General features: G+C 39.3%; 1 protein-coding gene and 1 long non-coding RNA gene across 10 annotated transcripts in view; one reads left to right on the top strand and one right to left on the bottom strand.

Annotated features, from left to right (window-relative positions):
* Positions 1 to 12,209, bottom strand: part of LOC118528654 (uncharacterized) — a 53,186-nt gene that overhangs the window by 20,844 nt on the left and 20,133 nt on the right. For 3 of the 5 annotated variants that reach the window (XR_004913761.2, XR_004913760.2, XR_013450446.1), the window contains exon 1: positions 269 to 786. This is a non-coding gene — a long non-coding RNA (uncharacterized LOC118528654). Of the gene's footprint in view, positions 1 to 268; positions 787 to 12,209 lie in introns of those variants that run through there. The other 2 variants (XR_013450447.1, XR_013450445.1) reach the window with 2 other exon arrangements.
* USP3 (ubiquitin specific peptidase 3) overlaps positions 1 to 12,209 on the top strand; it is a 108,471-nt gene that overhangs the window by 82,037 nt on the left and 14,225 nt on the right. The gene's annotated exons all lie outside the window — the stretch shown is intronic.

The following is a 12,209-nucleotide window of genomic DNA, read 5'->3' as shown; positions in this document are numbered from 1 at the left end:
CTCTCTATACAGAATGTTTTTCAATATAAGCAATTTAAAGACCATTGATGAATAATTGTTAATAGCAACTCCAACCAATAAGTCTTTTAATGGCTGAACCAGAGATGGAAGAGGCATCCAAAGAGGACATAGATGATGGCCCCCGTGGTCTAAAAGTTTGCTCCCAAAATTAGTTTAAGCAAGCAAAGAGAAAGGACTCTCACCACTCCTGCTCTTTCAGACTGTGCAGATAGAGATTCTGGGAGGTTGACAGGGTACGAAATCTTACCTTCTGCTGGCTGTATGTCACATGTCCCAAGGACTTCAGTTGCAGTCATGTCCAGCAAGTTACAGTATCCTGCTGACTATGTCAACTGTTGGAAGAATTTCCTCTGCCCTTCAAGGTCTTTCTTGCTGGACGAAGAACCAAATTGATTCAAGATAGAAAATCAGATTTAGTTTTGTATCCACACAGACATGAGATTCCAAAGACAGGCAACATGAGGCTTCTATGAGCCAAGGAGAGGGGTACGGGTCTGAGGAAACAAAGGGGAGAAGGACTATTAGCAGGAAGGTGAGAAGAGATGTTTGGAAAACAAACATTGTCCTGTTACTTAGAGAAGTTTCTTAGGTAAAGAGGAATCTCTTCCTGGTATAAGCAGGCAGTTGAGGAGGAGGTAAGAGCTTTTCCTGAACCTGCTGGGTTTTGTTTGCTTTAACTCAAAATAATGTTCATGTCAAAGTGGCCCATCTTGGGGCGGCCTGCCCTGGGCCCCTGCAGATGTAATACTAGAAAATATAATTTAATGGGAGAAGATAAAAATGGTTTTGATAAAATTTCAAATCCATTACTGACTAAAAGAAGAAGGAAAAAAGCCCTTTTATTAGCTCTTATTAAGCTAGGAATAGAAAGTTAACTTGATGGAGATTATCTATCAAAAGCTATCTGGGGCACCTGGGTGGCTCAGTCATTGGGCCTTCAGCCCCATCGGGCTCCCTGCTCAGCAGGAAGCCTGCTTGTCCCACTCCCCCTGCTTGTGTTCCCTCTCTCGCTGTGTCTCTCTCTGTCAAATAAATAAATAAATAAATAAAAGCTATCAGTGATCACCATGGTTAACAGTGAAGCACTAATGATTTTCCATTACATTGTGGAAGCAGTCAGGAGTCCTGCTGCTGAGAGACAAGGCAATAGACAAGGAGAGCAGCACTGGGCAGGAGACCTGCTTTTCTGAAAGCTCTCGATTTAAAAAAAATTAAATACAGGTATTATTTTGATAAGTTCTAAACTTGGAGCTAAAAAGTTTAGTTATGCAGCCAAATAAAAAATAGGCAAAAAACCAATTGCTTTACTACACATAGCAAAAGATCCTATTCACAGTAGCAGTAAAATCTTAAAAACACTCAAATTTATTGAGAAATATATAAGACCTAGATGAAGAAAATTATAAAACTTTATATTAGAACAAAGCCTGAATAGGGCACCTGGGTGGCTCAGTTGGTTAAGCGACTGCCTTCGGCTCAGGTCATGATCCTGGAGTCCCGGGATCGAGTCCCGCATCAGGCTCCCTGCTCGGCAGGGAGTCTGCTCCTCCCTCTGACCCTCCCCCCTCTCATGCTCTCTCTCTCTATCTCATTCTCTCTCTCAAATAAATAAATAAAATATTTAAAAAAAAAAAAAAAAAAAAAAAAAGAACAAAGCCTGAATAAACAGAGCCATGTCATATACTTGGAGAGGGAGACCAATAATATAGAGATGTCCGTTTTCCCCCAAATTACTTCCTAAATTTATTCTAATTTGCTCAAAAGTTCCTAAGAAGAAATTTGTTTTAAAGATTTTATTTGAGGGGCGCCTGGGTGGCTCAGTTGTTAAGCGTCTGCCTTCGGCTCAGGTCATGATCCCAGGCTCCTGGGATCGAGCCCCGCATTGGGCTCCCTGCTCGGCGGGAAGTCTGCTTCTCCCTCTCCCACTCCCCCTGCTTGTGTTCCCTCTCTCGCTGTCTCTCTCTCTGTCAAAAAATAAATAAAATCTTTAAAAAAAAAGATTTTATTTGAGAGAGAGCGCACATGAACAGGGGGAGGGGTGGATGGAGAGGGAGAAGCAGACTTCCCACTGAGAGCAGGGAGCTCAATGTGTTGGGGGGGGCAGGGAGACTCGATCCCAGACCCTGTGATCATGACCTGAGCTGAAGGCAGACCCGACTGAGCCATCTAGGTGCCCCAGCAGAAAGAAATTCTTAAGCTTAAAAAGTTTTTTAAATGAAAATGAGGAAGCAGGGGTGCCTGGGTGGCTCAGTTGGTTAAGCGACTGCCTTTGGCTCAGGTCATGATCCTGGGGTCCCGGATCGAATCCCACATGGGGCTCCCTGCTTGGTGGGGAGTCTGCGTCTCCCTCTCACCCTCCCCCCTCTCACACTCTCTTTCTCTCTAAAATAAATAAATAAAAATCTTAAAAAAAAAATGAGGAAGCAGGATAGAGATAAGGTAGGAAATGTCCCATGCACACTAATTTAGCAGGTACTGGGTACAGAAAGGTGTATATGGGAATTTATTATATAGCAAAGAAAAAATTTCAAATCAATGGAGAAAAAAAATTAGTCAATACATAGTGAAAATGAAAATTTGGGAAGACATTAATTTCATCCCTAACTTCCATCTTTTCTGAAATTTGAGGTTTCAAGATTTACTATGAATTTAACCATAGGACACTATAGGCAAACATCATTTTGAACTTGTAGGGGAGATCTTTCACCAAGACCAGAACTCAGAAAGGAAAAAAATTTCATAAATTTAACTGCATAATTAAGGTTAAAGTAGAAAAGGAGAGGACGTATGAAAAAGAGTACTTGGTAAAGTATATGAATAAGAGAAATGCAAATGGTCGATTTAACATTTACCTATACATTCAAGAAAGTATAAGTAGAGCAGATTTAGTCAACATGACAAAGGTAATATCCATTGTTAGTATAGGTTTTGGGGGAGTGGGCACTCTCACATATTGGTGTTAGTATAAATTGGTAGTTTGGGAGGATAGTGATTACCACTTTTAATGAGCATTCCCTTAGACATTGTAATTTTACTTGTGAACGTGGACAATAACACCTGTAAAAGATGTTCATTGAAGCATTCTTTGTTATTGCAGAGATCAGAAGCAATTTACATGCTCACTAGTAGGGCACTGGTTTAATAAATAATACTGTTTAGTAATTAAGAAAGATAAAGTTGATCAATAGCCAGGCCACAGAAAGATAGCTACAAAATACTGTGGAGTAAAACACTATCCATGGAACTATGTCTATAGAATGATTCCATTTGTGTAAAATAAAAAACATTCATATGTGCATTAAAGTCTTGAGCAACATACCCCTAAGAAATCACTGTGAACAGATGGAGTAAGGATTCCAGAAGAAAGTGAACTGTGACTTCCTTTTTCCTGCTCTTTTATGTTGTTTGAATTTTTTAACCTATTGTATCACCTTTATAATTGTATATTTGCTTTGGGGGAGTAAAACAAAATGTGGATTAATTTATACATACTTCCCAATTACTGCTTTGCTGTAAGTTAAATTTATATAGTACATAAAGGGGATCTAATAACATCAACAAACCAGTTTTATTCCCTGCTCTCCATAGGGATGTATTTAACAGTTTATATAATGTGGAAGACTGACACTTGTGAAATATATGCCCTGAAACCCTTGAGAATCTTAGGAGTTTCAAAAACCATCATGGCATTTTTTTTTTTTTCTCATGAAATGCAATAAAGTACAAATGAAAAAAGTTTAAGCAGCTTCCTCATATGGGAGGTGTGAAGGTAAGTGGAGAACAACAAAGCCTTGCGAGATGTGAATGCTGGGTAGCTAGTAGTTTCATGCTGCTGCAAAAGATTAAACTGTAATACATTTCAGGGTCATTCAGACTTCAGATGTTAAAATGGCAGGTGTCAAATCTGTGAATGTCAAGGAAAGGCTGTACCTAGGCAGTCTTCCTCTTTAAGAAGTAACTGTGGGGCGCCTGGGTGGCTCAGATGGTTAAGCGTCTGCCTTCGGCTCAGGTCATGATCTCAGGGTCCTGGGATCGAGTCCCGCATCAGGCCCCCTGCTCCTTGGGAGCCTGCTTCTCCCTCTGCCTCTCTCTCTGTCTGTCTCTAATGAATAAATAAATAAAATCTTTAAAAAAAAAAAAAAAAAAAAAAGAAGTAACTGTGTACATGTATGTTTCAATAATAAAAATTGAAGGACATAAGAAAGTTTGTATATTCATTGTAGAATTTAGGGAAAATTCAGAAGAGTACAAAGAGGAAAATAAACATCCCTAAGTCTACTATCCGGCAATACCATGGTTAAGGACTATTTTTTTTATTTAAGTAAGCTCCACCCCCAGGGTGGAGCCCAACTCAGGGCTTGAACTCAGGACCCTGAGATCAAAACCTGAGCTGAGATCAAGAGTCGGATGCTTAACTGACTGAGCCATCCAGGTGCCTCAAGGATATTTTTATTTAAAAACTGATTTAAAAGCTTTTTTTTTTTTTTTTAAAAGACAGGAGTTGGAAATTTAGAATTATTCTGGGTTGTTATTGTTTTAACCCATACAAGTCATTACAAATAGGCATTAGTTTTAGGGAGAGCTAAAAAGCAGCTTTTAAAATCCATATGGAGATGACTATGTGGGTAGTTCTTTACTAATCCAACTAGGGTTTACAGTGTTGTTTCTTTATTAAAACTCTCTAGAGGCTGCCTATGGACACAGCAGTCTTCTGAGCTTCTGATGCGGCTGTGACAATGAGGCTGCCTCACTGTCTGTGACAATGCGGCTGTGACAATGAGGCTGCCTCACTGTCTGTGACAATGCGGCTGTGACAATGAGGCTGCCTCACTGTCTGTGACAATGCGGCTGTGACAATGAGGCTGCCTCACTGTCTGAGGGTACAGCAGATGTGGGCTCCTGAGCCTGCTGCAACAACAGAGAGAGGCATGAGAATACAAGATGGCTCTTAGAGGCAGTTGGGACCACCATTTTTAAATTGAATGTTTGAAAAACCAGGTTCAGCTTGTATGGCTTGGTTATGAATTGTCTAATGAGCCTTTCATATCTTCTCTTGTGTTTTTTTTTTTAATATTTTATTTATTTGACAGAGAGACAACGAGAGGGAACACAAGCAGGGGGAGTGGGAGAGGGAGAAGCAGGCTTCCCGCTGAGCAGAGAGCCCGATGTGGGGCTCGATCCCAGGACCCTGGGATCATGACCTGAGCCGAAGGCAGACGCTTAACGACTGAGCCACCCAGGCGCCCCTCTTCTCTTGTATTTTGGTTTATCACATGGCCTCACAGGAAAAGGGGAGAACTGCATTATCTTATGCATAAATCAGTTTGGGACCACTTGGTGGTTACCCTTTTAAGTTTAAGCCTCTCAAAAAGGCATGGAGCAAAATCTGCCATTCTATGCCCCCACAGCTGTGGCAGAGACGCTAATTGCAAGCAGCTAGGCTGAATGTGGGTTTCACCCTACAGTGAGTCCAGGGTGGCCTCAGACAGGCATCTCAATGGCATAGGGACCAAACTCTGAGCAGTGCATCTACAGCAAGCAAAGTGGGTCATTGCAGCTCCCTTGGCTGAAGACTGTTGCAGCTTACCCACGATAGTAGGTCACATGTAGCCCACATAGAGGGCTCCCTTGGAGTGCCTGGTTCTGGTGACCTGAGAGGGACGCTGTGCTGCAGAGCACCACAGACCTACACAAGGCCACCACTTTCAAGACCAGGAGATGTAGCTGACCTGATAGAAACAGTTACAAAATGTAAGTAGAGAGAGAGATGTCCCAAATGAATGAACAAGACCAAATCACAGTAAAAGAGTGAAATAAAATGATAATAAGCAGTATACCTAATAAAGAATTGAAAGTAATGGTCATAAAGATACTCACTGGACTTGAGAAAAGAGTGGATGAACTCAGTGACAACTTAAAGATAGAAAATATAAAAACCAGAGAGAGCTGAAGAATTCAATAACTGAAATAAAAATACACTAGAGGGCGCCTGCATGGCTCAGTTGGCTGCCTTTGGCTTGCGTCATGATCTCGGGGTACTGGGATGGAGCCCGCATCCGGCTCCCTGCTCAGCGGGGAGTCGGCTTCTCCCTCTCCCTCTGACCCCCCCCCCCGCCCCGCTCATGCTTGCTGTCTCTCTCTCTCTCAGAAAGAAATAAAATCTTAAAAAAAAAGTACACTCAGAGGGAATCAACAGATTAGAGGATCCAGAAGAACAGATCAGTGATCTGGAAGACAGGGTAGTGGAAAGCCACCAATCTAAATAGGGAAGAAAAAAGAAAGGAAAATATTGAGAATAGGTTAAGGAACCTCAGTGACATCAAGCATACTAACATCACATTATGGAGATCTCAGAGGGAGAAGAGAGAGAAGGAAGCATAAAACTTATTTGAAGAAACAGCTAAAAACTTCCCTAATCTGGGGAGAGAAACAGATATCCAGGTCCAGGAAGCAGAGAGCTCCTAAGAAGATGAACCCAAGTTGGTCCACACCAAGACACATAATAATTAAAATGGCAAACAGGGCGCCTGGGTGGCTCAGTTGGTTAAGCGACTGCCTTCGGCTCAGGTCATGATCCTGGAGTCCCGGGATCGAGTCCCACATCGGGCTCCCTGCTCGGCAGGGAGTCTGCTTCTCCCTCTGACCTTCCCCCCTCTCATGTGCTCTCTCTCTCTCTCTCACTCTCTCAAATAAATGAATAAATAAAATCTTTAAAAAAAAAAAATGAAAAATAAAATGGCAAACAGTACCGATAGAGAATTTTAAAAGTAGAAACGGAAAAGAATATACAGTTATATGCAAGGGAAACCTCTTAAGGCTATCAGCTGATGTTTCAGCAGAAACTGCAGGGCAGAAGAAAATGGCAAGATATATTCAAAGTGCTGAAAGGAAAAAAAAAAAACAAAACCCTACAAGCCAAGAATTCTCTACCCAGCAAGGTAATCATTCAGAATAAAAGGAGAGATAAAGAGTTTCCCAGACAAAAGTTAAAGGAGTTCATCACCTTGAAAGCAGCCTTATAAGATATGTTAAAGGGAATTAGTTAAGTGGGAAAAAAAAGGGCCATAACTAGAAGAAAATTATGAATGAAAAAAATTTACAGGTAAAAGCAAATATAAAGGTAGTAGATTAGTTACTAATGGAGGTTAAAATGCAAAAGTAGCAAAATAGCTTTTATCCACAAAAATCAGTCAAGGGATAAAAAAAGATGCAAAATATGATATATACTTAAAATATGGAGGGGGAGTAAAAATGTAGTGCTTTTAGAATGTGTTTGAACTTAAGGACCATCAACTTAATACAGACTGCTAAACACATAAGATGTTGTATATGAACCCAATGGTAGCCACAAATCAAAAATTAAAGAGAAAGGAATCCAAGCATAACACTAAAGAAAGCCATCAAGCTACAAGGGAAAAGAGCAAGAGAACAAGAAAGGAACAGAGCACTACAAAAACAACCAGAAAACAGTTCACAAAATGGCAATAAGTACATGGTTACTTTAAATGTAAATGGACTAAATGATCAAAAAAATATAGGGTGATGGAATGGATAGGAAAAAAAAAAAGATCCAACTATGTGCTGCCTGCAAGAGAGTCACTTCAAACCTGAAGACACAGACTGAAAGTGATGGGATGCAAAAACATGTACCATACAAATGGAAAAAAAAAAAAAAAAACCTCAAAAACCAAAAACAACCCAGGTAGCAATACTTACATCAGACAAAATAGGCTTTAAAAGACTGTAGCAAGAGACAAAGAAGGGCACTACATAAAGGGATCCAATGCCACAAGAGGATAAAACAGTTGTAAATATCTGTGCACCCCCAAATAGCATCTAAATACATAAAGCAAATATTAAAAGACATAAAAGGAGAAATTGACAGTAATATAATAAGGGACTTTGACACCCCACTTACATCAATGGATAAGTCAGACAGAAAATCAATAAAGAAACAGTGGCTTTGAATGACACATTGGACCAGATGGACATAACAGATATATACAGAACATCTCCCCCTAAAAAACAGAATGCACATTCTTTTCAAGTGCACATGGAACATTCTCCAGGATAGGTCAGGTAAGGCCACAAAACAAGTCTATTAAAATCATATCAAGTGGAGCACCTGGGTGGCTCAGTCTGTTAAGCATCTGCCTTCGGCTTAGGTCATAATTCCAGGGTCCTGGGATCGAGCCCCACGTCGGGGTTCCTGCTCAGCGGGGAGCCTGCTTCTCCCTCTGCCCCTCCCCCCTGCTTGTGCTCTGTCTCAAATAAATTCTTTTTAAAAAAATCATATCCAGTATCTTTTCTGCACACAATGATATGGAACTACAAATTCATTACAAGAAAAAATCTGGAAAAAACACAGATGAAGGTGAGACAACATGGCACTAAACAACACTTGGTCAATGAAAAAAAATCAAAGAAATCAGGAAATACATGGAAACATGTGCAAATTAAAACACAAAGATCCAAAATCTTTGGGACTCAGCAAAATCAGCTCTAAGAGGGCCGTTAATAGTGATACAGGCATACCTCAAGAAATGAGAAATCTCAACCTAACTTTATATCTAAAGGAGCTTAAAAAAGAACAAATGAAGCCCAAAACTAGTAGAAGGAAGGACATTTAAAAAAAAAAATAGAAAAGATCAATGAAACTAAGAGCTGGTTCTTTGAAAAGATAAAGAAAATTGATAAACCTTTAGCCAGACTCATCAAGAAAAAGAGAGGACTCCAGTAAAAACCAGAAATGAAGGACGAAAGTAACAACTGACACCACAGAAATACAAAGGATTATAAGAGAATATTATAAAAAATTATATGCAACAAACTGAAGAACCTAGAAGAAAGGGATAAATTCCTGGAAACATATAATCTTCCAAAACTGAACCAGGAAGAAATAGAAAATTTGAACAGACCAATTACTAGTAATGAAATTGAATCAGTAATCAAAAAACGAACAAAAGTCCATGACCAGATGACTTCAAAGGTGAATTCTATCAAACATTTAAAGAAGAGTTAATACCTGTTTTTCTCAAACTATCCCCAAAAAATAGAATAGGGAGGAAAACTTCCAAATTCATCCTACAAGGCCAGCATTACCTTGATAACAAAACCAGACAAAGACACTACAAAAAACCCCAAAAAAACCAACGACAGGTCAGTATCTCTGATGAACATATCTGCAAAAATACTGAACAAAGTAGTAGCAAACTGAACTCAACAATGCATTTTAGGATGCCTGGGTAGCTCAGTTGGTTAAACATCTGCCTTTAGCTCAGGTCATGATCCCAGGGGCCTGGGATCGAGCCCCGCATCAGGCTCCTTGCTCAGCAGGGAGCCTGCTGCTCCCCCTGCTTGCGCTCTGACAAATAAAATCTTTAAAAAAAATCCATTTTAAAAAATCATTCACACACACATCACCACAATTAAGTAGGATTTATTCCAAGGATGCAAAGGTGGTTTGCTGTTTACAAATCAATCAGTGTGATATATCACATTAACAAGAGAAAGGATAAACACCATGTGATCATCTCAATAGATGCAGAAAAAGCTTTAACAAAATGCAGCATCCATTCATGATAAAAACCCACAGCTAACATCATACTCAATAGTGAAAAATTGAGCACCTTTCCTCTAATATCAGGAAGACAACAAGGATGTCCACTCACCATTTTTATTCAACATAGTACTGGAAGTCCTAACTGCAGCAATCAGACAAGAAAAAAGGCATCCAAATTGGTAAGGAAGAAGTAAAACTGTCACTATTTGTAGATGATAGCATATATAGAAAACCCTAAAGACTCCACCAAAAAAAACTAATAACGAAGTGGCAGAAAGAAAACAATCCCATTTACTGTTGCAGGAAAAAGAACAAAATACCTAGGAATAAATTTAACCAAGGAGGTGAAAGATCTATATATACTCTGATGAAAGAAATAGAACATGACACAAAGAAATGGAAAGATACACCATGCTCATGGGTTGGAAGATTGTTAAAATGTCCATACTACCCAAAGCAATCTACAAATTCAACCTCTGTCAGAATACCAATGGTATTTTTCACACAAGTAGAACAATCCTAAAATTTATGAAAGCACAAAAGACTGCTAAAGCAATCATGAGAAAAGAACAAAGCAGAGGTATCACAATCCCAGATTTCAAGATATAATATAAAGCTATACTAATCAAAACAAAAATAGACATACAGGTCAATGGAACAGGATAGAGAGCCCAGAAATAAATCCACCCCTGTATGGTCAATTAAACAATAACAAAGGAGGCAAGAATATACACTGAAGACAATCTTTTCAATAAATGGTGTTGGGAAAATTGGACATCTACTTGCAAAAGAATGAAATTGGACCACTTTCTTACACCATCCACAAAAACTCAAAATGGATTAAAGACCTAAATGTGAGACCTGAAACCATAAAATTCCTGAAAGAAAATATAGACCGTAATCTCTTGGACCTCACCCTTTGCAACATATTTATGGATAGGTCTCCTCAGGTGGGAAGCAAAAGCAAAAATACACTCTTAGGACTACACCAATAAAAAAATAACCTGCTGTACAGCAGAGGAAACCATCAACAAAACAAGAAGGCAACCTACTGAATGAGAGGAGGTATTTGCAGATGATATATCCCATAAGGGGTTAATATCCAAAGTATATAAAAAACATATACAACTTGATACCAAAAAATCTGATTAAATAGGCAGAGGACTTGAATAGACATTTTTTCAAAGATAGCATACAGATGGCTAGACATATGAAAAGATGCTCAACATCACTAGTCATCAGGGCAATGCAAATCAAAACCAAGTGAAATACCACCTTACACCTGTCAGGATGGCTAGTATCAGACAAGAAATATCAAGTGTTGGCAAGGATGTGGGAAAAAAAGGGAAACCTAGTGCACTGTAGGTGGGAATGTAAAATTGGTGTAACCACTGGGGTAAACAGTATGGAGATTCCTCAAAAAATTTAAAAATAGAAATACCATATGATCCAGTAATTCCACTACTGGGTATTTACCCAAAGAAAATGAAAACACTAATTCAAAAGATATCTGCACCCCTATGTTTACTGCAGCATTATTTACAATAGCCAGGATATGGAAGCAACCCAAATGTCTATGGATATATGAAAGGATAAAGAAGATGGGATAGATATATACAATGTATATTACTCAGCTATAAAGAGGAATGAGATCTTGCCATTTGGGACAACATGGATGGATTTAGTGTTATGCTAAGGGAAATAAGTCAGAGAAAGACAAATACCATATAATTTTACATATAAGTAGAATCTAAAAAACAAAACAAGATTCTTAAATATAGAGATTAAACTGGTGGTTACCATAGGGGAGGTGCATAGGGAGATAGGTGAAATAGATAAAAGGGATTAAGAGGCATAAACTTCCTGGGGCGCCTGGGTGGCTCAGTCGTTAAGCGTCCGCCTTCGGCTCAGGTCATGATCCCGGGGTCCTGGGATCGAGCCCCGCATCGGGCTCCCTGCTCAGCGGGAAGCCTGCTTCTCCCTCTCCCACTCCCCCTGCTTGTGTTCCCTCTCTCATTGTGTCTCTCTCTGTCAAATAAATAAAATCTTAAAAAAAAAAAAAAAAAAGCATAAACTTCCTGTTATAAGGTAAGTCATGGAGATGAAAAATATGGCATAGGGAATATAGTCAATAACATTGTAATAATGTTGTATTACAGTTACAGGGGGATTTTAATACCCAACTTGCATCAGTGGATAGATCCAGACAGAAAATCAATAAGGAAATGTGGCCTTAAATGACACATTAGACCAGATGGACTTAACAGATAAATACAATGTGTCTCATCCAAAATCAAAAGAATACATTCTTCTCAAGTGCACATGGAACATTCTTCAGGGTAGATCATTTGTTAGGCCACAAAAGAAGTCTTCATACATTTAAGAGGACTGAAATCACATCAGACATTTTTTCTGACCACAGTGGTATGAAACTAGACATCAGCTATGAGAAGAAAACCGGAAAATCCACAAGTACGTGGAGATTAAATGACATGCTACTGAACAACCAACGGGGTCAGAGAAGAAATCAAAGAGAAATTTTAAAAATGCCTTGTGAAAATGAAACTGGAAACACAATGTACCAAAACTTAAGGGATACAGCAAAAGCAGTTCTAGGAGGGAAGTT

This window comes from Halichoerus grypus, chromosome 8 (genome assembly GCF_964656455.1).
Source record: "Halichoerus grypus chromosome 8, mHalGry1.hap1.1, whole genome shotgun sequence".
NCBI lineage: Eukaryota > Metazoa > Chordata > Mammalia > Carnivora > Phocidae > Halichoerus > Halichoerus grypus.
The sequence above is the reverse complement of the archived record's forward strand: the minus strand, read 5'-3'. Positions and strand labels throughout refer to the sequence as shown.